The 26958-nt window shown below is 25.9% G+C and overlaps 1 protein-coding gene across 5 annotated transcripts in view; it reads left to right on the forward strand.

The window, feature by feature from the left end:
- Positions 1–5692: 5692 nt before the first annotated feature.
- LOC129981213 (homeobox protein abdominal-A homolog) overlaps positions 5693–26958 on the forward strand; it is a 96462-nt gene continuing 75196 nt past the window's right edge. For 2 of the 5 annotated variants that reach the window (XM_056091959.1, XM_056091957.1), the window contains exon 1: positions 13195–13357. The gene's annotated coding sequence lies outside the window, so the exon portion shown is untranslated. Of the gene's footprint in view, positions 5823–13193; positions 13358–26958 lie in introns of those variants that run through there. The other 3 variants (XM_056091958.1, XM_056091960.1, XM_056091961.1) reach the window with 3 other exon arrangements.

The following is a 26958-nucleotide window of genomic DNA, read 5'->3' on the forward strand; positions in this document are numbered from 1 at the left end:
AAAAATATTCAAGCACTCAATAGTATTTTAACATATACTTTTTATAAATATTTATTTTATATATATCAATTCTACTTGTTTAAGAGGAGTTCCAGTTTTAACAACTCAAAATACATTTAAGATAAAAAAAATAAATATACAAATTATTATTCAAATAATTTGTTGCTTGAATTACCACTTTTTTGTCTATGTTTTTTATACAGTATGTGTATACTCAGATGAGGAAAATCAATAAAAAAATAATAATAAAAATTTTAAAAAAAAACAGAAAAGTTATTAAAATTCCAAGCCTTTTTCTTTCCATTGCAAAAAATTAATAAATTAATTATTACAAATGTTATATTATTTTATGCTATGATATTACGGTTACTTTTTAACCTAGCTTTATAATTAAAACAAATGATAGTTTGGATTAAAAAATTTTATGTAATAAATAATCATTATTTTAATGATGATATATTAAAAAAATTTTCAAAAGCAAAAGCATAAATTTTTTCTGGAAATGAAATCTATTGAATAATTTTTAAATAAAAACCAATAATAATTTCTTATTTTATTTTTTGTAAGAGCACGGTGAAAAATTAGAAAAGCAAGCCCTGAATCTAATATACAATACCTTTCTCTATAAATCAAATAATCTTTTTTCAGGAATATGACATTAAAATAAACATAGTTCGTAGTTCATAGGAATGTAATCGAAAATCATTTTAAATACTGTTATAACAGGGCATTTTCCAAATTATCATTCTATTCCCCTCCCCCCCCCCAAAAAAAAAAGTTCTTCGCTTCGAATGTGACCGTTATTTTCTTTTCCTCTTTTAGCAGTTTGTTGTCTAATTCATCAATTTTTGTATTAGAAGATTATTTATTATTGTATAGCTGTAAGTATTTTATTTTTCGGTTTTGAATATCAAAAATGTTATTTAACTCGATAATAATAAAAGAGATTGCATAAGTATACAGTGACATTCTGTAGGATAGACCGCTTGGTACAGATATATCACATTTGACCTACATATTCTTTGGAGAAAGATTTAATGAAATCACAATCATAATTTTAATTGATTAAAAATTAAATGAAATTTTGTCATTCTGTTACGATAACTTCTGAAAATATTATTATTGTTTAATTATTTGATAGCTCCCTTTTCTTCCATCCTTTAAAGTTAGCAAAGAAAGGTTCTATTTATTATGTGCACAATTCAAATGAGAAACTAAACAATAAAATTGATTTATTTCAAAAGACGACATACAATGCGAAGCAAATTATCCAAATACTAAGGTTATGATATTGTGATATCATGGGACTCGACTCCATTACGTAGATTCACGCACACAATTAAAAGATCGCAATTTAATGTTTTGATTAGGGAATCATGAGCATCAATTAATGCATAAGAGATTTAAATTAAATTAAATAGAACCAATACTTCTAGGGTATCAATTTGTCATTAAAGGCAACCAAGTGTCATCAATGGAAATTAATTACAATTTATTTTAAATTTAGCTTTGTGTTAATTTTATTGCTTTAATTTTAATCTATTAAAGATAGCCGTACATTATTTAATTGAACTATTATTGATCTGAAAATAAGAGTTTTGAAAAGAAATTCAAAAATACAGCTAAGTCAGTAAGGAATTTCCATGCAAATGCTATTTGTATTCGTCCCATCTTTATCATATAGCAAACAAACAGGTGAGGCAAAGCCGAAAGATTTTAATAGTGCATGATTTCGCAGAAAAGGGTTTCATACTTTTTATATAGGCTTAATATACTATCTTTAAAAAAAATCCATTCTGATAAGAATGCTAATAAATAATACCTACACAGCTCAGAATAAGGCTGGTTAAAATACAATTTTAGAAGGATTACAATTTTAGTTTTCCTCACTAATTATATCGCTGTATTCGTTTGTTCCTCCTTTTTTTTTAACATGTGTTTTATTTTTGATCATCCTTTGTTGCAATTAAATGCAAGAACCGAAGATATTATTGCTTGCAGAAAGGATAAAGAGGCCGATTACAACAATAAACACGAAAAGCAATAAACAGATTCAAATCTTAAAAGCTCAAATTTACGAGCATCCGCTGAATTGAGCTATAAATGGCGTTTCATAAATAACGGATTAAAATACTCATATAATAGAACATTGCATTTCAGAACTTTTTTTTTCGCGAAAGGAGACTTCTGTTGTAACGTTTTTGCAAAAAAATTTTGATGTCTTACATTTATAAAATTCTCATTATGTTTACACAATGTTTTATGATACATATGATATATTCTTAAGCTAAAAATGTGTACGATATATTTATATGTCGAAAATTGAAAATATTCAAAAACATTTATTTTTAAAAATCATGCAATTAAATATATTTAGACTCCCCGTTAAGATAAAGTTTACTTAAATACCCGTCAGGGAAAGTATAATATTTAATTTATTCTTATGCGGAAAGTGAGAAAAATTTTATAACTTATTTTTTATTGTTTGGGAGAATTTAATTTTTCATATCAAGAAACAAAAACAAAAAAAATGATAATTTAAATAATCAGACAAATGTATTCAATTTTTTTTTTCTTTGATTCGAAAATGAAGTGAAAGCTTTTGAGCAACCATGATACGTTAAAAAATACTTAGATGATGCCTTTATGATTCTTATTTCTTCAATTATCATTAACGTTTTAAATATAAAAAATCCTAACCATTGTTTCTTATAATTGGAAACTTTTAGAAGATGGTTTCTCATTTTAAATAACTCAAAATTATATGTTTATTTCCTTAACACTAAAATTTATTAAATATATATGGAAATAATGAATTGTGCTTTATTTTATATCAATATCTAAATATTAATTATTATACATTGCAGAATGTTGTAGCATTAATCTGAATGTCATACATCTAATATGAAATAATGTAAGCATCAATCAATACTAACTGGAGAAATAAAGGTTATGTGCATTAATTATAAAAGATTATTTCTTTATTGAGTTGTAGAATGGTGTAATTTACAGAAATATTGAATTATGTTGGATTTAAATGGGTATCAAAAATTAATTTCTAGATAATGTGATATTATTAATCAAAATGTCATTACTTCTAATACAAAACAAAACGAATATCGATTAGAGAGATAAGGTTGATGGATAGCGAGATTAGGATGTTGTGTTTTAACTTCAAAAGATGGATTGTGTTTAACTTTAAAAAATCTTTAATTGTGTTCGAGTATAATGGAATTCATGATAGTTTTGAAATTTTTATATTTTACATGGATGTCGAAAAATTAACTACTGGCTGATACAGTAGAACTTCTTAAAATATCATTACATCTTTTACAAAACGACGGACATTGTGTTATTAGGATTGATAACCGGACTAGGTATTACTGGAGAAGGGTTTCATGAATTAATTTTAAAAGATGATCTCTTTATAATGTTCTAGAATGACTGAATTCATAAAAGTAATAAACTGTGTTATATATTATTTGGATATCGAGAGATAAATACCTGGATGATCCAATATCACTAATCAGAATGCCATTACTTCTAATACACAGCAAAACGAAAGTAGATGTTATTAATAACAAGAGATATAAAAGTGATCTGTATTAATTTTTAAAAGTCAGACGTTTTTTTGTATTCTATTTTGATTTCTAAAAAAAAGTTGAGTTTTTTAATTTTTTTAATTTTAACTTTAAAAAATGCAAAAGGTGCCAATTTTTTTAATTTTAACTTTAAAAAATGCAAAAGGTGCCATAACGTAAGTTTTGGGAGTGCCATGACGACAAATCATTAATACACACATCCTTCTTTTCAAGCAAAAATATAACGGACAGGAGAAAAACAAAAACCATAACCTGGCCGCCAATTACCATTTTTAATACACAGATGACAATTGCGGCACAAAATTTATATTATGCCCCAGGCGCCTCTTACTCTTGCAGCGTCATAGATAATTCATATGGCTATCAATCCTTTGTGCTCGGAAAAGTAATTAAATGAATAATTGCCCATTGAACACAACAGCTCATTTATTATTGTCTTGAAATAAAAAAAATATAGTATAATAATTTTTTTTTCTGAAATTTATTTTACACTATGAAGGTAATTCCTTAATTATCGAAATTAAGAAACGTCAACATGCTTGAAAGAAGGTTAATTGAACAATATTGATGTAAATAATATTTAGGTTTAATATTACCTCTAAATATATTCTAAAACAGTTATACTTCAATAACAAATTACTAGTCATTTGGATTAGGAATAAGATAAATTTTGATGTAATAATTACGCTATGCAGAAATATATTTTTTATAATAATAATTATAATACTGAATACGCATTCTAAAAACAATATGTTCGGTTTATTTTGTAATATATGACATATTATATAAAAATATATAACTTAGATATATATTTTTAAAAACTTAGGATACGAAATATTGCATCATTGTTATAGATGAGATAAACAAAATTTCATTTAATCAAAATATGTTTCTTTAGAAGTTTAGTTTCTTTGTTTTAATGTTAGGAATTGAGAAACTTATTAATTTGCTTATGTGTCTATTAAAGCAAGCAAAACTTTTCTTCTTCTTTTTTTAAATATATACCTATAAGCAGATTAATATTTTATTATGAAAACAATATTTTATGACTTAAATCATTTTGAATCACACAATTTATGTAAAATAAGACCAGAATTTCGAGACTTAAGGGAAGATACGATCATTTCATAGGATTTGAAAAGAAATTTGTCATCATGCAAAAATCAGAAGCACTGATGACTAGGAACGTTTTGATGAAGATATATGAAAATTTAATTTCAACAACCGCAGCAATAAAAAAGAATATATCTCACGTTGAATACCCATGGTGTTATATGGAAAGAATGCATTGCATAAATAGAGAAATGCTACACTTTACAGAAAAATTGTTTTGGATTTATCGTTAGTGAAATTTAATCAAAACTAATACGGGAAACTTTTTGCTGATTTAAACAATCTTTTCAATTTTAAGATTTTAACTTTTTTAATAAAGGACGATTTCTAAACTTCTATTTAAAAGCAGAATATAGTTTTAAATAAAAATAGAAAAAAAATGTACAATGACATTATTAAAAAGATCAAAATAAGATAAAATCAATGGACAGAAAAGGTTTATTTAATAAATCTGAATAATGTTTCATACATAATACATGTCAATGTTAAATATAGCTATAAGTACATTTTTAAAATTCGACACAATATTTTTTAGGGAAAATGTTTAATTCCGTGATTTTCCTTTAAAAAGTTAGTTATAGTATCTAGAGAAAGTTGCGGAATGATTTATAGAAGTAAAATAAACCGTTTGTAATTTTTATAGTATAATTAGATTAAATAAAAATACGCTAAATATTTTCTCTGCATTTCATTCATTTCACAAAAAAAAATATCTACGAAATTTTATGCAGCAAACAGTAAGCATCATAGACAGCATGTCTCCAAAGAAAATCATTGTCAGAGAAAAATCCAGAGAACGAATCTTAAAGATGCCCCTCGCCCTCACGTCACACGGGGTCATCCTCATTCATCCCCCCCTCCCTCTTGAAAAAATGCCGTTCTTCCCCGACACCGCAGCGCCCCCGTCGAACGGCGAACGACTTTTATTTTTATGAACGACGCCGATTCGACGCCCAAACTGTAGAATAGCCTTAATTCGGACGTAAAATATAATTAAAGGCCGCCACTTACCTCGTCCGCCCTCCTCGGACGCTTTGCCACTCGCCTGCCACTGCGTATCGGAGCTCATCGCTTTCCAAGATGGCGGAGAACGAATCGACGCCGAAGGTGAGTTCCCTTTTTCGATCTTTTTAGCATCAACAGCCGTTATTCTTCGTAGAATATCTCATGTAAGGAGAGGTATATGAAGGATCTACGCTGCCAAAAGATATAATAAGTAATTAGTATAACTACTGGAAAAATAATTCATTTTCCATTGAATGAGTAGTTAATATTTTTATTGTGATCTTTTATCATAAGCTGCTTATAAAAGAAACATGACTTTTCAATTAGTTTTAACGGAAAATCGCCTGCACAGAACGAATGAAAGTAGTGTATTTGGAATGATTAAAAATTGTGTAAAGATTTTTAGCGTCATGTAAACAATGAATATTTATTTTGCATCTCCTCTCTGTTACTTTTTATTAATTTTGTTTATCATACTAAGCAAATTTTGTATGCTTTTTAAAGCTCCGGCTTTATTTTTTAATAAATATCTTCAATTTACAAAAATTTATTAATTACAAACAAAATAAAATCTATGATGTTTTAGGTTTCATATGATAATTTGTGTTGCATTATATAGCAATTGCTTTTTAATTTGTTCATTAGTAATCAAAGGATATTATATTAAAAAGTTTAGTCTATTTGTAATTGAGTTATTATTATTAATATTTTTGAATTTATCTGTTCTTTGTTATATCTTTTTTAATATTTGATATAATGAAGAAATTGCAAATAATGAAAGAAATTTAATATTTAAAACTATTGCTGTAATTTACTGCAAACGAAAATGTTAATTCTACTCTTTTTATTATCATAAAAATCATTCGATTAGGCAATTATATGTATTCGCAAATCATTATTAATTCATTTTTTTCATTTATTATTTAACAAAAATTCTCTCTTTAAACTTTTTGTTTCAGTGAAAACTTTTTGAAATCAAATATATCCCTTTTCTTAAGACATTTATTTCAACAATAAATCTGTTATTCAAAAAAATCATTTTTACTCTTCCAACAAAATATTCTATATTTGATAACAAAAAAAAAAGTAAAATTATATTTAAGCCGGTTAAATTTTTTTTAATTTCTAATTCCTTTTTCTCACAACACTGTTATAATATTGAGCGTTACTTCATTTATAAGCTAAGTTCTTATTTTAACTTATACTGTAATCAATATATATATATATATTGTATATGTGTGTTTTAATCGATGCTATTGGTTGTTAGTTGCGGATATATTTCTTCTTATTTTGAATGTAACGCTTACTATTATGCATTTTATCTAACTGATTGCATTTAATTTTGATTTTGAAATTGGTTTTATTTACGTTTGCCATCACATATATCTAGTAAAACCTTATATACAACCTTATAATGCAGTGCAGTTAAGTTAAAGTATCAATTAAATCACAATCTTTTATTAAAGCTGTAATGCTTACTATTATAAAATTTAGTGTAATGTATAATATTTCCATTGTACTTAGATTAAAAACTAATTTACAATTTATGTTTTTAAGAAATGTAGTGGGAATGATTAATATATAATTTTACATTTTTATTTGTAGTGAACATAATGGGGAAAATTATTTCTTTTGAAATTTACATGAATTATTTTGAATAACAAAAATTTTTTGATGATGTTATTAATAGTTTGTTTAAAAAGATGGATTGTTAATACGTGGTTTTCGACATAATGTAGTACCCCCTTATATTAAAACAAATTACAATTGTGACACATGTTTAATACATTTTTTGTCCTCATTTAATGCTAATTTCCTAAATATTTACATTTTCGCTATTCGTTAGTTTTAAATGCCCTTATTTCTATATTATTTAATTTCAAGATAATTCTAAAGAATACAAAATGCGGAAAGCAAAAGTACCACTTCAAAACATATTCTGTGATATTTTGCTGCATATTTATTTACCTAAAATGATCTTTTGTTAAAGTTATCTTTTGTCTTATTATTGCTTGTGTTTTTTTTATCTTATTATACTTCAAATACGTGTTAGCTGCCTTTTTACTTAATAATAGTTGAATAAATTTTATACGCTTATTACGAATGATTACTTAAATAAATTTTTGGGACTTTAGCACAAATATATAGTTACTATAATAAAAAATATATACTTGAAAAAGTATCAACTGAAAATTTAAAGAATATTATCTAATTTTTGCAAAAAAATATTCATCCAGTCAACAAGTATATTTGAAATTATCATTTTTTTAATTTATAGTATTCCAAATATACAATTTTTTTAGTTGAAAAATAACACTCTTCGTTACGTTATTTTTGTCAAAATTTTTAAGATTATAATACCGTATGTATTACATGGAAACAGAAGAATAAAAGGAAATTTTGATATTATTAGTTGTAAAATTGTTTGCTTTGGAACACTTGGAATTTACCTATAAAACGTGACAAGTAACAGATGACTGAATGATACATGTGTTTTTAATCTATATTTATGATGTGATGACACGCTACATAATGCTTCCATCAGATAAAAATCGATTGTAATTCATGCCAACATGACATGCTCCATCGAGGAAACATAAACACAAATGAAACTACCTATAAAATTTAATAGCGATCAGACCTTTTTATTTGGTTATCTTTTATGGGCGCAACTATGATAGTTCATTTATTTCCATTTTAGTTTATGAAAGGTAAATACATTTTAAATGTTTTTGAGTTTGAATTCTTTATTTTTAGTAGAAATAACAGCTGGAAACATCTATACATCGTTGCATCTATTTTATTTTTTGAATTCAAGCGTGGCGTAGAATACATACTTTGGAATACTTTAAACAAATATAAGATTGTAAAATAAGAAAATATTTAAGTTGGACGATAGGAGTATAAAACATTCCATTATTCTTTATTATTTTAAAATGTTCGTTTTTGTATGTATAGTGATAATATATTTCTGTTTAAAACTACAACTTATGCAGGTATAGCAAAACAGCTGATTATTATTCAATTAACAGAGTTTTGTCTTATTTTTAATCCATAAGAAATAAATTAAATATGTATTTCCAATGTAATAGTGTTTAAATGAAGCTAGATCGTTGAAATAACACTTTTAATTTGATTAAATGTGTTAGAAAAATTATTTGCCAGTTTATTGGTTTATAGAAAGTAGATTCATTTCTAATGGTTCTGGTCTCAATTTTTCGTTTTTAGAAAAAAATAACAGTCAGAATCATATAGTGAAAACGTCCATTTTTTATCTATTGTATTCAAGCGTTGGTTAGTTAATATCTGAATATTTCAAACTGACGTAAATCTATAAAAAAGAAAAATATGAAAGTTAGCAGATAAAATCATAACAAATTCTAATATTCTTTATTATTTTAACATACTTTTTTTTTTTGTAAATTCATGATGATAATATATTTTTGTTTAAAAATACAAATCACGTAGATATGCGAATATGAACAACTGATTATTATTCATCACACATAGTTCAATTTTATTTTTAATTCATAAAAAATAAATTAATTATGCTTATTCAAAGGCTGTAAACCTTAAAAGACACCATATTCGCTTAATAGTACGTTTAATTAGGTGAAATACGACAGATAATAGTATTTATAAGTTAATAAAAATTTTCTCACTTATTGATATATAATTTTTAAATAAGCTATATATATTGATATATAATTTACTACATAAGATTACTTTTATACATATAGTGTACAGCATAAAAGTCATATAGTGTATAGCACTTTTTTGATGAAGAAACACGCCAGTGCAGATTTAGATTGACTTTTGTTAATATGAACAATTCAAGTTAAAATTAATTTAAATAAAATTTACTTCGCTCGATTAAATAAAATTCTTTAACAAATCAATGTTTTTAAGTTATCGCACTCTCCCTAATATGAGTGTCACTTATATTGTAAAATCCATTCAGTGACAAATGGTATTATAAATATTTAAAACTACAATAAATAAAAATTAAATAATAAGTTTTGCAAGTTGTGAAACTTTTGTATTAACAAATAAAAATCATGTTTTAATTTAAAGCGTAAAAATAAAACAGCCAAAAAAAAAACAGTTTTTAAATTAAATTGTCAATAGACAAATCTTTATTACGTGGTAAACTTGAAAAAAAAAATATATAATGTTCCGCTAAATAATTTTTAAAAAATATGTAAAAAGTCATTAGTGTAAAGGGTAATATAGCTAACGTTATCTTTTTTAACGTTTTTTAAACATTTTCGCTTTTAATTCATTAACTCCCAAATCATTAATCATTTATAAATACTAAGAAAACGTTGAAAGAAAAGTGAAAATCAGAAATTAAAAAGTAAAAATATATCCTTTCATTTTAGAGAATAATAAAAGATAATTTAAATATTATGTAATAATTTCGATAGGCCTGAGATGCTGTCCATGCATTAATAAAATCTATTAATTCGAAATAAATATTTTCAATCAATACAAAAAGTGGAGCTTGTGTTAGAAAACTAAAATTTTTTTTAGTATATTGCAGTAATATCTATTTTTCAGGTATAATTTGCATTTACATTTAAAATAAATAGAATCGATAAAAAAATTCGATTAGGCCTAAAACCTTAAAAATCCTAATATAAATTTTTTGATTCATACGGTACTTTTCCTATGTATAATTTTTTCAGGGCAATTCATAATTGTTAATTTTAACTATTACAGTAAATTTCTTTTTCGAAATGCGTATTTAAAGAGCATCAGGCAATAAGATTTTTTGTGATACTTTCTGAAGAAACGTGCCCAAGTATTTTTAGTTATGGTAATTTTTCGCCGAACAACTAATTTCCATAGCTCTGTTACTGACTGGCTATTCCACGGGTTTACTAAAATGTATGTTATATCTTAAGAAATATAAAAACATTTGATTGGTTTTTCAATTATCAAATAAAACTTTAGTATTTCTAATTCAGATTAAGCAAAACTCTGCAATATTTAATTTTATAAATGAACAGTATTTTTTTAATTACCGAAACTATTTGTAAGCAACTTTCTTCTTAAGTGTATTTTTAAATAGCCAATGAGGAAATCGTAGCCATCTTTCTCTATTAACTTAATTTCAACAGCTTAATTTTTTTTATGGTTTGTCTACTGAAAAAAAAAATCTGAACCTTGAGTTCCTGATGAATGACAATTCTAATAATTCTCAATAAAAATGAATATTGCGGCGAATACCTGAAAGAAAGGAAAGACATATTCCTCTATTTACCTATTTTCAACGCATGAATTTCTTTCGTCTACTAAAAGAAAAAAAAAAAGAAAAAAATGGAGTCCCTTGAGGTATTAAATTTTTTTTAAAATATTCGAAAATAATGTTTTGTATTTTAAAATAACAGTTGTCAAAGAATCTGAATATTTAAATGAATGCACACAAGAAAATACAAAATAATTTTCCTCCATCTATTTACTTTTAATAGTATAAATTTCTTGCGATTTAAATGCCGAAAATATTTTAACAAATGCTCGAAACATTATTCATTTTATTTTTAAATAATAAATATCTAAAAAAAGGAATATACTTGATAAATCAATTTGATATATAATTTTAATATATTCGAAATAGGTGAATCACCGCACAAATATTTCCTTTTTCAGATCAGACATGAGTAAAGTAACTTTAAAAATACAAATAGAAGGCTTAACAGATCAAAAATTTAGCTAATTTGAAAACTAAAAATAAACCCATAATCTGATACAAAGCACAAGGATTTAAAGTCATAAAATAACTAAAAGAAAGTTAAACAGGAATGAAATCGTTTGAACCTGTATTTTTTTTTAATTTAAAATCTTTCTATATAAACTCTTTTATACCTTCCTTTAAAAATACACCAGCATTCTATTTAAAACCCATTTTTAAAAAGTTTTGATAAATGGAAGTTTATTTGAATATAAATTATTTATTATTGATTAAAATAACTTTTTCTATTTAAATTGTTTTTTTGGTGACTTCCATTATAAGTGCAAGTAAATAAATTATAACAAATTGTATTTATGATAGGTCTAAAGCATGTTATGGATTATAACTTCTTATTAGATAATGTATTTTTACATATTCTTTATTATTTATAGAAAATTTCAAACAAATGCTTGTAACTAATACTAAAATCAGAAATTTCTTCAGCTTAGTAAATTATTGAATTAGCACTAAAATTTAACCTTTAGTTTAAGCACTGTTTCAGTTTTGCGTAGTCTGGTATTCGTCAAAATTTTACGTCTCCCGCCATTCAGTTGAGGTAAAATAAACAATTTTTTAGGAGTAAATAAAAATGGTAGAACAGAAAAGAAACAAGAAAAATTAATATTCTATAGATACGATATTACATTACGAGTTTTACATTCTTTCTATTGTCTACATTGTTTTATTGTAAATTTTTGGAAATATTTAATTAAAAAAGCAGTGATATATTTTTAATATGATAATGTTTGTAGATCGGCATGCTTTCAAATTCCAACATCCATAGTGTAAAAAAAAATATTCAAAACTTAGATGAATTTAATTTTTAATAGATGAATTTAAACTCAACTAATTTAACTAGTAGTTATTTCTTCATTAATATTTCATCTTTAAAATGCTTAATAAAATTTAAAAGAAAAATTATTTGAAATTTTGCATACATATTTTTTCATAACTTCGGGCCAAGATACCTCGCGCAGAAACCATATTACACCATTTTAAAGCTCATACGTATATGCATAGTTTTCAATGGGAAAATGTTTCTCATATATATAAATATATACAAATATAAAACTCATATAAAAATACATACATATATATATATAATTTTCTAAGATAACAATTTTTCTCCAATTTCAATAAATTTTGAAAATATCTTTAAGTATTTCATTATTTAATTACTGTTTTTATATTTATATGCATAGCGATTGTATTAAATACATTGCTTGTGCACTCACATAATCGCTACTACTTAATTAAAAGCAAATTTAAAAAAAGCCTAAAACATTAATAGAGATCCCGTTTCCCGGATTAGAGATTCGACTTACAATTTTTTTTCACGAATATAATATTATGGGCGTGGTTTAAAATGAAGTTGTATTTATTATTTACTTATACCATAATTTTCAATTTCGAATTTTAATTTTTCTCTAAAAATAGAGTTTTAAACGATAGTTGTCAACTAGCACTAAAGAAAAATCAATGCGTAACATGCCGAAATTGAACATTTCACGCTACTTCTAAGACAAAAGCGCTATTGGCCTTTCATGCCAGAAACGACTACAGTGGCGCCCTCCTGTCAGTCAGCGATACGAAAACTTTCATTGCCAGAGGCTCTGTCCGTTCATTGGTTAGGATATGAAACCCCGCCTACAAAACCTGTTCCGCCTAATTACAATGCACGAATAAGTAATATTCAATGTCTTAGTGTAAACAAATGAGCTCCAGATGTAAACAAGCCACTCCTCCTTAAAACTAGTGACCTAGTTTATTTTGTAATACCATTTTTACAAGAAAACTACAAAATGCGGAAGGGGAATGTTTGAATTTCGTATGGTTCCGTGACAACGCTAGGGCAGGGCCAGTGAAGAAATGTGCTGATAATGCCATTTATTAGTTTTATCAGGTATGAATATTTAATAATTATCATTAACAAATTTTTTTAATGTCAGTTCGACATATTTTATATTTTATTTTGTAATTTGCGTAATTGTTTTTAAATGGGTAAAACATTTAAGTTTTTTTCAACTTGTATCTCTTTAATGTTTTGAGGAGATAAAGCTTTAATAGTCTCAATTTTTTTTTTCTGGTTATAAACTTTTCATTGATACATTTCTGTAACGAATCAATCCATTGATTAACGCTTTGTATTAGCGATTCTAATTAAATGGACCAAATTAAAAACTAACATTTAGATTTGCAATGAAAAACTTATATTTTTGTCAAATAATCTGATTGAAATTAAAATGTTTTTTCGTAAGATATTTTAAGATTAACATTTTAAATTTTGTTTTCATAAATATCGCTTACTAATTATTTTATTTTCATATAGAAGGCTTCTTATGCCTTTCTACAATAAATGAAATTTATCATTATAACATTTAAACCCATGTCATGCTGTATGAAGAACATTCCATTTCTCTATGCTACTGCTGTCTTCTTTTCTTTATTAATTATTGCCTATTTTTGTTGATATCTATTAAATTTTAAATTTTAGTGTTTAATAATTATTGTAAATTTGTAAGTTTTAATATTAAATAATCATGCTATAATTTTTTGAGAGATTGCGAATAAGTGTTTGTAAAATTCGGCAAATAATTTATTTCTTCTATAATAAAAAGTATTATTTCTCCTTTTATTTGTAATTGTAAGACTAAAAATCATTTACAATCTAATATCAGCATATATTAATTCACCATTTATATGGAATATTATATGGAAGAGTTAATATTATTTACATATTAATATCAGCATATAAATTTAAAACCACTTAAGATACGTTGATTTAAGCTAATTTAGCAGCATGCTAGTAGAAATATTATACTCTTGTTACATTTTAACCTGATATTGTTACAAAGGGATAAACTGCTTTTATGCATTCCGATTTTAATAAATATATGTAGTAAGATAACTTTTTATTATAGGTGTAAAGTTTTGAAATTTATTAACTTTCGACTCAGCGTTTAATGGTTTATTTTCATTTGGAATAAAAAAAAATTAAAAATCGCATATTTATTTATTTTATTTATATACAAAATCAGAATTTGTAAAATGAAGAAATTTGATCATTTTTCAAAATAATATATAAAGAAGCAAAAAATATTTTTAATTAATTTATGACAGATCTTACACATAATTATAAAATATTTTATAATTTATAAATAAGAACAAAAATTGATAAAAACTGCCTTAATAAAATTTTTTCCTTACCTTTTTATAAATTTGAGAAGATGCAATTTTCCGAATAATTAGATAATCTTCTGACCGAAAATTCGTATTCTGTACTCATAGTGGAATCAGAATTATTATTGATGTCCGATATAATATAGACATCGCGATATGTTTTCTTGTAAACTAAAAGCAAAGAAAATTTTTAATCGATTAGTCATTATTGAAACAATAAACATGTAATGTTTTCTCATAGATGGCAGCACAAGTTCAATAAGCAAATGAATTTAATTAATAATCAATAATACTAATTCGCTGAAAAACTTTTATCAGAATGAAATACTTACCAGTACGGCTTAGAAAAACGGTGAAAATACATATTTTAAAATGAATTATAATTTGTGAAGGGACTTATAAAATAAATTGAGTGTTTCTGTTATTTCTTAACACTTGAAAAATTAACTTTATTAATATATAATTTTTTGACGTAATTATTTACATTTTATTTATAAAATTTTTCAAATGAAGAATTTTTCACTTATTTGCTTAATATGTTTGATTTAAGTTGATTGCGATTCAATTATATCAAGTTTGTGTATTGGGACTGTGAAATGGTCGAATAACAACTCATTCCTAAAATCACTTGGTGTTTTGGAAATCGTTTTGAGTTGGAATTTATAATGTTTCATAATTTTGTGTTTGATTAACTGTAATTTAAAATTTATTTCTAAACCTTCCAGAAAACGTACATAAAACGTAGATTAACTATGATTCAATTTTTGCCTTTGGTACAGTTTACATTATACAAATCATCTGAAAGGACTTCAAATTATATTAAAACACTTTAAATATCTTATTAAAATCGAAAAGTTTATGCATAACTAAACATTTGCGTTTATGTATAACTAAAAATTCACTATTTTTTTTAATTAACAACAAAAATTTGTGGGATACTGAAATAATGAAATTTTTCTCTAGGCACAGTGTTATAGATTCTTACAAAAAGGAAATATGATGTTAGTTTTTTACTTAAAATTAAGAATGTTTTTTAATACTCTTTTTGGTGCATATATGAAACTTTCATGATATTATTTTTAATATAAAAATGTTTTTGCAAAAAATTCATGAACACTATCCCTGTTTGTTTTTTTTTTGTAATATTTTAATACATTTAAATCACTTATTTATGCATCTAAACATCGGCTAAAAAAGGGCTTATAGTAAAGGAATTATGGTAACTGAATCGAAAATTTTCTCTGCAAATCATCAACTTTTATCAAATATCAAGATATACCCAAGGATAATCGTTTTTTCTGCATGCTTTGTTTCAGAATTACTTTGGAATATAATCAGTCAATATCATTAATATGCTGCGTATTAAAAGTTAAAACTAAATAAAAAATATATATCCATGTTGCGTCGGCCCCCTCCCCCACACACATCTGGTAATCAGCGCAACCAATTTAAAGTTTAAATATCATCAACCCATCTATTCAAAATAATTTCATATTAAGCCTTGATAATAATTTACTTTTACCTTTCATTTGTTCATCTTGCACTTTTATTCATTCCAGTAATGTAATAAGTAATTACATTACAGGAATTACATTTAACAAAATTAACTGCCGAACTCCAAAATATCACACCATATTATCGTTCTATTATTATTATAATATCTGCAGTCAAACAAAATTTTTCTTACAGGCAATATGCTGAAATACCATTGAGATTGCAGTAGTCTAATATCACAACTTCAATATCGAAGGGTACGAGCAAGATACCCGATTTCATCAAAGAACAGCTATGAACTAGTGGGTACAGCTATGAGTAGTGGATTAAATCAAAGGTTGTCGAACATCCTGTTAATACCTACAATATAGTGTAGAGATTTGGCTTAGCTCAGTTTAGGCTTAACGGCTCAGCTGTCGCTCTCGCCATCTGACCAAAATTCAGAAATACTAGATCCGTCCCAGATTGGACCTGATATTGATTTAAAACAAAAGTTAATCTAACAGAATAAAGTTGAAGTTCTGCTTTAAAAAAATATCATTTAAAAAAAACCGAGCATTACATAATATTTAAAATATCATTTTCGTCGAAATTAACAAAACTTTTGTTTAATATGATTTTGAATAATTTGATTCGTTATATGCTTGTAAAAAATAAAAATTTCTGAGAGATTTTCCAGTAATTTATAAATTCTAACTAGCGATTCATCGATTGATTTGAATTAATTTGTTATTCGATATTAAAGGCGCCACGTGTTAGCAAATTAAAAAAAATCCATGTTTTTTTATAATAATAATTTATGAATTAAAGGTAAGAAATTATAAAGAATGAAAATAGAAAGTTATGTACACTCTTTTATAAGGCTACTAAAAAATATAACATTATTTTTTGATATAAAAATCCGAGGACAAATCAAAAAATATTAAGGCTCGAGATTTTTTTTTAAAAAAGAAGTTAATTAATAAATATAAAAAAAGCTCCATTTTCATTTAAAGTCAAAATATATTATGGTTGAGTCATGTTTCATGTTTCTGATTTAAAAAAATAGTAATTCTTTTTAGGACATAGATGAAAATTTGTTTTTTAAACCATCTTTTAATCCGTTTATTTTAAATAGCTAGAATAATTTTCCCATCTATTACAGTACTATATACATTAAAACGGATATGTTTTTAAATCGTATGAGAGTGAAACTGTGTACCTATTTAGGATATTTTAATGAAAATTGTTCTATTGAAAATCGAATTCTTATTTTAAGAAACAGTATACTATAGTTGAAATGGTTTAAAACAGGTTCAGCTAACAATCGATCTATTTTCAATCAAAATTTAACACAACTATTTCATTCTAATTAAATTTTAGGCTTAAAAATTTTTGAAACTCGTAAAGAAAATGGAGTAGAAATTATAATTCTAAATTTCAGCAATAACATAGAAACTATTATAATTAAATTATATTAATATACGATGAAAAATCTATATGTAAACACTATTAAAGCAATTTTTTTAAATTCCTTGATCTTTGAGAAATAGCTTATGTTCAGTTTTATTTCAGTGAGTGCATTTAGTAATAGTGTATAATTAACAAATTTAAAACTCTAAAATTGGCTAGTTAATCTTATTTTTCAAAACTATATATATATATATATGTGTGCGTGTGCGTGTGCGTGTGTGTGTGTGTGTGCGTGTGCGTGTGTGCGAGTGCGTGTGTGTGTGTTTGTTTGTTTGTAAGCATTGTTTGATTTACATAAAGAATTAAAAAATTAAAGAATTCGAATGCGTAAATTACTTTTAAAAACTGAAAGTTAAAAAAAAAGAAAGAAAAAGAATTGCATCAGTTTATTTTTTTATTCTTTTTCACTAAATTAAACTTATGAATGGCTTCTAACTAATCTTTTATCTGTATTTTTTTCTGTATCATTCAAAATGCAACCACAGCAAAATGCTACGTAATAACATCTCCGTAGGTCCACAGTTTTGCTCCAAAGGTCAACGATCTTCAAGCTTTTTTCTTTCTTGCTTTCTGAAGAACTGTTTTCCTACTAAAATAGTAATTATAATTTTACAAAGGCATTTTTGTTTTGATTTTTTTTTCTTTAGAACGCAGAATGATCGTCACTTTTTTTTTTTTTTTTCCTTCTTTTTTTAAGACTCTTTTCTATTCAAATGGAAATTATAATTCTTCAGCTGAAATCTTTAGGCATTTTTCTTGTTTGTTCGTACGCGTGTGTGCTGCTTAAAATATTAAAAAAAACATTATGGAGTCAAATTTCATCCTCACGAAAGCAGGTCGAATTTATTACTAGTTTGTGCTTTTTTTTTTTTCCCAGCAAATGACGTGCCTTTATCGAATATTAATATTTTTCTAGAAATAGTAATTTTTGTTTCATAAAAAAAAATCAAAAATAATTAACTAGGGTTTTTATTTATTTATTTTTTTATGATTTAAACGTAGTCCTTCTTTCTTAATTGTTCTGCCTTAAATTTTTTATTTCAAAATTCATACATTGTAAAACATTTTTATACCGTAAATATATATGCATTAGAAATTCAATTGAATCCGATCTAGGTTTGAAAATTACAATTCAGAGTATTCACATTATATCATTCATAAAGCTGCAAACAAGTATGTATTACATATTTATTTATTTGCATTTTGCATGTTATAAGCAGATTTAAAACATTTTGCTCATTTTGTTTTCTTTATTCTTCTTAACGATTACGTCTTTCAATTGTATTAAATAATTTAAAGTACTTCAGGAAATTCTACAACAACATTAATTGTATATTAAGTTCTACAAAAAAAAAAAAAAAAAAAAAAAAAAAAAGGTTGACCGCTTTAACAGTATAAATCGCAATAAAGACTTAAAAAATTCTTTAATGCAATGAATGAAACTGTAACTAATTTCTAAATAATAAGAAGAATATATGTAATAAATAATCCTAATAAACTAGTTCGAACCGGAATTTTATGATTATAGCATTATTATATTTTTGCATTTATGGTTGGCAGGATGGCATCTCTAAGTGGATTGTAGACCATAGTTTGACCATCATTATTTTACGTAATATAAACTAAGCATGATGGTCAGAAATAACTTGCATTTATAATAATATATAATTGATAATAAACAAAAAAAATTAATTTTTATCTTCTGAAAAATTTTAGTACACAAAAAAAATCAATATTTTTTTTTCGATGCCCTTCTTCAGTATTATGTTTAAACTGAAATTAATTCTTATAAGTTTTAATAAATTGATAGACATCATAGAGATGTATCTGTTATGCTTATTTAGTTAATACTGTTATGTGTAACATTATTTACAGTTTAATAATTATCCAGGAAGGTAAATTCCACAAAGAAGTTATTTAATTTCATAGTTTTTATTAAATCTAAAACTTGAAGATAATAAGGCGTCTTATTAAATGCTAAATTATTTCATGTTTAAGCTATTTTTTGAACTAAAAATTTAAAAGTTTTTTCAAATTTTTACATTTTACCCTCGAATTTTGAAATAAATTTCATATTCCTAGAAAATTTCTTCAGGACGTTTGATATGAATATATTATATTGCATTATTTCTTGCATGATATATAATAAAAGAAATATTACTGCAAATATATTTTTAGTGCTATTTAAACGTAACTTATTATGATAAAGTGATTTAGTTTATTATTTTTAATGATGGTTTTACAGCTACCTATTTTTTATATTTTTATTTTTCAGACCATTTTATTATGAGCTTATAAGTTAATTAATAAAGTTTTATCAAAATTATTTTTATGCAACTGTATAGATCATAAATTAGCTGCCTTTGGTAACCAGTTGGTTCGTCAATAATAATAGTTACTAAAAGTTTTAATTAAGTATTTAACCACCTCCTCGGCAAAACACTTCATAAACATCAAAATTCGTTAGACATATAACTCGTAATATTTTTGAGACCATAAAACATTCGGTTTACAGGATTTTCTAATTTTCTGTCGTCTCACAAAAAATATAAACTTTTATTTAAAACGGAAATGATTAAACTTCAACTAAGCTAATAATTTATTTATTTATTTATTTATTTTTTTGCTGAAATCAAACATGTACATTAAAAATATAAGAATCGAATATAGAATCTCACAACATTGCAATTTTATAGTTATTATAAAATATGTTTTAAAATTTATGTAATATCTCTGAGGATTATTCAGTAAAAATATCTCCGATTTAACAAATTTTCAGTACACTATATAAAGAAAGAAAGTTTTCAAATTCAAATGGTGATTATATATTTTTATTACAAAAAAGTATTTAAAAATGGACAAAATATTATTATTATTTTCCTCCATTACTCACTTCTGAACTTAAACTTTAGTTATAAATCGAGCAAAATTCCAAAAACTTTATTAAACTATTTCCTTAAGCAGCATGAAGAAAATGAGTCATATCTTCATACTTTCACTATCAACAATGCATGAAAATGCCAAGATGGAACTTTTATAATAGCAGATCATTGTTAAAAACAAATATTTATGGCTAAAAATAAAAATAAAGGTAAACAATAAAGATTAAATTTTATTAAAAGAATAAAATATATGCTGTAAAATTAATTAAAAACCGAAAAATAACTGTACAAGAATTGATTGATATCGTTGAGAAAATATTTTTTTGGATTTTAATGTGGTATAACAAACATTTTTGAGCTAAAATATTTTCGGAATTAATTTCTAGTTAATTAAAATTTTTAAAAAAATCGCTCCGAAGTGCGGATTTCTACATTCTGAATTATGTCAGCCAAATTTGGTAGATGTAGCCTAAAGATCTGTTTTGTAGAGCACTAACACTCACATATTTCTTTTATCAGTAAAAAAGATTTCAATTGCAAAATGACTTTAAGTACATTTTATTACTTGTAGATTGGTACAAATCTTCTGAAATTGCTCTAAGATCCTTGCAATTCACACATTCTATTATTTTTTTGTAAATCATTTTTTGAAAATTTTGGCTTTGCTTCTAAATTTAATTTAAAAGCTTAAACAAATGCAGTTAAGTATAACCTAATCTCCAGCACGTGACATTTATGGAACAGTGTCGATCATTTCCAATAGATGGCGCTGCTATTTATGAGGCAAAGAATTGCTGAGTGTAACCATGGTGATCAAATGTTTCTGTGATCGTGACTCAATTCAGCAAAGCGGCGCTGATAATGAGTTCTACAGAATTTATTCGGAAAGCAAAACATTCATGTGACCTTTCTGTTAGAGCAGCCAATCTTTTACTTTCAAATATTCTTTAAAAGAAATGAAAGTGCAGTTTTGTATTTCAAATGACTTTGCGTTGTATTCTTATAACATAATTATTCGTTTGTAAATGTTATAAATTAAATAGTTTTCTTTCGTATTTATCAAGTAATAATAAAGAAATAATCATATTGCTCGAAAAAATTCGATTCGGATATTTTAAAAATTTCATCATTGAAAGGAGAATTGTCTTAAAGAAAAGAATTTCTAAAAGAATTATCTTATTAGAAAAAGAATTAAATTCCTGAAAATACAAATATATGAGATGCCATTAAATTCACTCATCATATTTATTATGTATGTGATAGTTAAAAAAAACTGAAGTCTTTTGTTATGAGAAATTAACAGATTAGCATCGAATTCTCTTGGAAAACTGTCTGTCAGGGAATTTATCAGTTATTGTCATCTAAACACGATAATTCCAAAATTATAATTAATATTTTTATAAAATAAATTAATAATACTAAATAATAATTTTTAAATTATAACAGCGTTTGAAAAGAAATCACAGAATTATTCTGCCATCGGTATTAATTCTTGTAGACTAATCCAAAGAAAGTTAAAACTGGTTAAAATTATTTATTTCATTTCAAAAGTTGAAAAAAAAAGGAAGTAAGAAAGAGAAAGATTACTCATTGTGTAGAACATTTATTATATATATATACTCGCTTGTTTGAATCGATATTTCTTGTTCCTGAAATAATCAAATAGTATAATTTACAATACACGAAATTTAATTTACAAAACTTTTTATTTTTAAATACAGTATCTTCGCTTCAGATTTTAAATTAAAAAAAATATATATTTCTTTTTAATAGAAATTTATAAAAAAAAATCTTTGCAAAAAATAAACCATTCACTTATTAAGTAGGAGTAAATTGACTGGCGCATTTCAATTTGTAAAGAAATTAACGGCAAAAATCTCCATTAAAATTGATAAAATCCAAGTGTATAAAAAACGACAAAATCTGCATGCTAATGAGGGGGGGGAAAAACCGCTATCATGCATTTGATGCTCATAATTGTATTAAAGTATCATTTTGTCGAAGAACATAGTAGATTTTATGTTTTTTTTTTTTAACTATTTAAAATAAATACATTGTAGGGGCGAAAAACAGCAAAATCCACAAGTTCCCCTTAGTACCCTTTCTCCCTCAACATATTTACAGAATATTTCTTAATATTATTAATAATTAGTATTTTTTAAACATTACACATTTAAATTCATATTTTTTCATTCAATTTTATACCGTCATTCTATAATTGTTCTCTGTACGGTTGTTTTTCACCCAATGTTTCGCTGAGTTGGTAGAAAGTCAATTGTTTTCAACTGGTGTTCCTTGTATTGTTTTAGTATACATGCTGCCATCTATTAAGTAATATTAGTACTAATGTGTTGAACTTTTTACTCATTGTTTTTTTTTTTTTTCCTCCTTTTTCTTTTTTTACTTTTCCTCTTCTTCTCTGTTTTATTATTAGTCCATTTCAAACAGTCATGAATAAACACAGAGTGCGCTCAACTATGCAATTGATGATAGATCTTCAATTTGACGCTTCTTTAAAGAATGAATAATTATGTTGTTTTAAGATAAAAGGTGCCGATAGTTTCAAAATCAATAATTTTGAAATTTTTAGTTTTATTAGGTAAAAAATTTAATATGATATAGGGCGAGAATCTAAAACAATGAATCTGGTTTAATTATTATCTAATTATGAAACAGTTTTTCTAAAGTAATAAACTAAAGCAAGAAGAACATATTTTTTGCAGTAAAAAAAAAAGAAAAAATGTGCAATATATTCTCATAATTTTTAAGCAACGAGTTTGCTTCACTTTATTTTTTAATTAACTTTCTGAATTATATATTTGATAAACTAGGAAACAAAATCTTATTTTAAAATACATAATAAAAGATTTTTCCCAAATCGATTTTTCTTCTGTGTAAATCTTAACGGAATATCTATTTATCTCGATACAAAATAAAAATACTCAACGTACTGTAATTTGTCAAATTACGCTGAGTTAAGAAACATTACTATTCAACTGTGATTTTTTTTATATCTAAAAATATCCTTAGAAATTATCCTTCGATTAGATAGAAGAGGCAGATTAATCAATGTAAACAATATAAAATATGTTCTGTTCTCTGAAATGGTTTTTGCATTGTTTAGCTATAAGAGAAAAATCCTAAAGAGTTCTGTGACACTCGGGTAATTTTTTATATAGAGATTTATTTTTTTCTTTTGGTTAAAATAAATCTGTGATTAATATACAATGCAACAATTACCAATTTTATTATAGTTTGCTTAATATTGACGAACTTCAGTTCGACGATTTCCATATTCTAAGGTAGTCTCTCCTACCTCAACTTATTCCGGTAATCAATTCAAGTACTAGTTAAAATAGAAAAGAGACTCACTTTAGAAATCATCATAATCGTATAGTTCTTATCAGAAAGTCGCTCACAAATGGCATTAACGATAGAAATGGATGAAATTCAAATTTTCTATTCCTAAACTATTTTTCCTGCTGAAAAACATTCTGATAATCCGAGGCTAGAATTAACAATAAATAACTTTTTCTGAGCATGGTTATATATTTAATGTGATATTACACAAACCAGAAAGAATTGCTCTCTCTTATTATTACTGGTAATGATAGGGATATTCAGTTTTGAAGGTTCTATATTCCTTGACTAGCTTTCTTGCCAGAACTTATTGTGGTAATCCACAAGGCCAGTGTTTAACATAGAAAAGTTTTTCACACGGTATCGCCATGTATTTCATAAACCATAAAGAATTATTACTGCTCATCAATATTGACAATGACAAAATAATTCATGATCATGAAATTAAATTGATTTCATGATTCAATTTTCTTTAGCTCTTTTATTCTTGCACAAGATTCATTTCGGTAACATATATCCCAGCTCTTACCACAGAAAAAATTCTCGCATTTCAACTACCAGCACTACCAGCAACAATTGACACTGTGTTTTAAAATCAGAAAGAATGTTTTTGACAACAAATATCGATAATGACAGAATAGGATGAAGTTAAATTAGATTAGTTCTACATTTCTTGGCTGTCTTTCAGATAATTCACACGGTTAATGTTTATTATAAACACATTCACAATGTATCACATTTCAGCAACCAACTAAGCATCGATTTTTTTAGCAGTGTGTATCACAGATAAAAGAATTATACTTCAAAATAAACCTCTGCAATAATAAACAATGACCTCAAAATAAGCCACGGCGATAATAAGCAATGTTACAAACAAGCAAGTAATAGTTTCTGTTACAGTTTGCTTAGGAGAGAATGAAATTCAATTAGACGAATACTATGTACTTTATTTGTCTTCCTCGTTGGAACTCATTCCAGTAATCTAGAAGGCTAGTGTTTAGCATAGAAAAGATTCTCGTTTTTCAGCAGCCAACGCAGTCATATATTTGACACTGTGCATCACTAAACAGAAAGAAATTATCCTAGCCCAGTAATGCCGGTAATGAACCCAAAATCCCTCGTTCTTAATTTCCTGCCTTCTTTCTGGAGGCTTAAAAGAACGCCTCCCGTCGGTTGCGTTGATTTATAAATTGGGCGGGCGAGTAAATTTTTCTGACACGCCACGGCGGAAGAAAATGTCGCGGTCTTAAAAGGCAAAGGCTCATGTTTTAAACGGTCGTTTAGAAGGTCGTTTAAAAGTAATTTCGTCCCTTCAGTGAGCGTATCAGTGGCCACGTGTTTACACCTTGTCGTAAATTTCGTTTACGGCCGCGACAACACACTCTCATTTTAATGCCTCCGTAAGAGCCTTAATCCGGTGCAACTGGACCAGAAAGTTTCTCACGTGCGATTCGGTGACCGTGTCCACTTTGTCGAGGAGATAAGAGTGCTGTGATTTATTGGCTAACCAGCCTGTTGTCGCTGTGTAAACCTTTTTGTTAATTGCATCGATGTGTTTCGCTTCAATCTGTTGTAATTGCGGATTGAACGGGATATAGTGATGTATATTTCGAAAATATTATTGGATTACTTGTGAGTTTTAATTTTATATTTATTGTTAATAGCTCAAAGGAAGCTGTTCCAATTAACTGTAGGATTTCTACTGTTAAATTTTATACAAAGCTTCCGCTCTACTCATGATCCAATTGCTACATTTTCAATTGTTAGAAATATCCATATACCTCCAATTGGAAAAAGGCTTGAAATGACGTACAGAATTATATTTTATTTTATTTTAATCAATAAATTTAGTGCTAACAAAATTGTAGAATCTGAATCTTTTGTACAAGCTCCCGGTTTTGTTGTCATATTTAGTAAAATGTTCTTGGCATTTTAATATTTTAATCAAAAAAGTTCCAATTCTATTCGACTAAAACTAAATTACTTATGAAACTTTAAATTTTATTATTTTATACCAGCCATCTTAGCCTGTTCTTCCTCGAGGCAGCCAGTGAAATGGTTTAAAACAGTGATATTCAAATCCGAATACCTGGATCAATTATACTTGCAGACGATTTTAGCCTTTCTGTGTAAAATACTAAATATTTCAAGAATATTTTTCTAAATACAACAGATATGAGCGGGAAAAAATGATTAAAAAATTTAGACGATACAACTTCTTCACCTGTAAGTTTATTGGTTCAAATAATTTAAAACATAATTCTTTTATGTAATTTAGTGAATGTATTCCAGTAGTAATATGATTTAATAAGTATTTTTCTAGTTAAAAATATATATCTACCTCTAATGTCTTAGAAAAATAGCAATTGGACCATGAGGTAGAGTGGTAAGTAATAACTAGTATTGAGCCATGTCCATTACCCTGTTTAAATAGTTATAAAGGCACAAATTGTATGGTCATAGAATGATAGTAAGTGTGGAATAGTTTTCGAAGTGTACTTGTTCAGGTAGGCATTGAAGCCTACCTGACCTACATACATACCTACATTCATGCCTGATGGTTGCATATGAAAAAAAAAAAAATGTATGAAATTTCGGATAAGAAGTTAAATTATTCCGCTTCATGATCATTTTGACAATAAAAGGCATGAAACTATGTATATCTTTAGCGACCGCTGAATCGTAAAAAGCCGATTTCCTGATTTGAGGGGAGTTCAGGGAGTTCATGAACTGAAGGTTCTTGACTTCCGTGCATAACAGGTGAATAGAGTAACGGCATGGCAATGGCATTACTTAGTAACTGGTTGTACTAGAATCTTAAAAAGACGTTATCAAACTGAAGATGCGACTTTTTATACTTAAAAAGGAGGAACATTCTTACTTATTAGATAATAAAGCTCTTGATTGAAGAAACTTAAACTTATCAGAAACAAAAAATTGAAGATAAGGAAAGTTACAATAGTTCAACTGTGGAAAGTGGGGGGAAAATATATTTCACTTATGAATTACATTATTTTAACTAATTGTTGTTCAATAAATCCTTGTTTCTGATGTTTAATATCTAATTATTTTAATCATTTTTGGTAAAAGAAAGATTCGCCCTGAACTAAGAATTTTATTTCATTTTGAACTAATT

This window comes from Argiope bruennichi, chromosome 8 (assembly GCF_947563725.1).
Source record: "Argiope bruennichi chromosome 8, qqArgBrue1.1, whole genome shotgun sequence".
Lineage (NCBI taxonomy): Eukaryota > Metazoa > Arthropoda > Arachnida > Araneae > Araneidae > Argiope > Argiope bruennichi.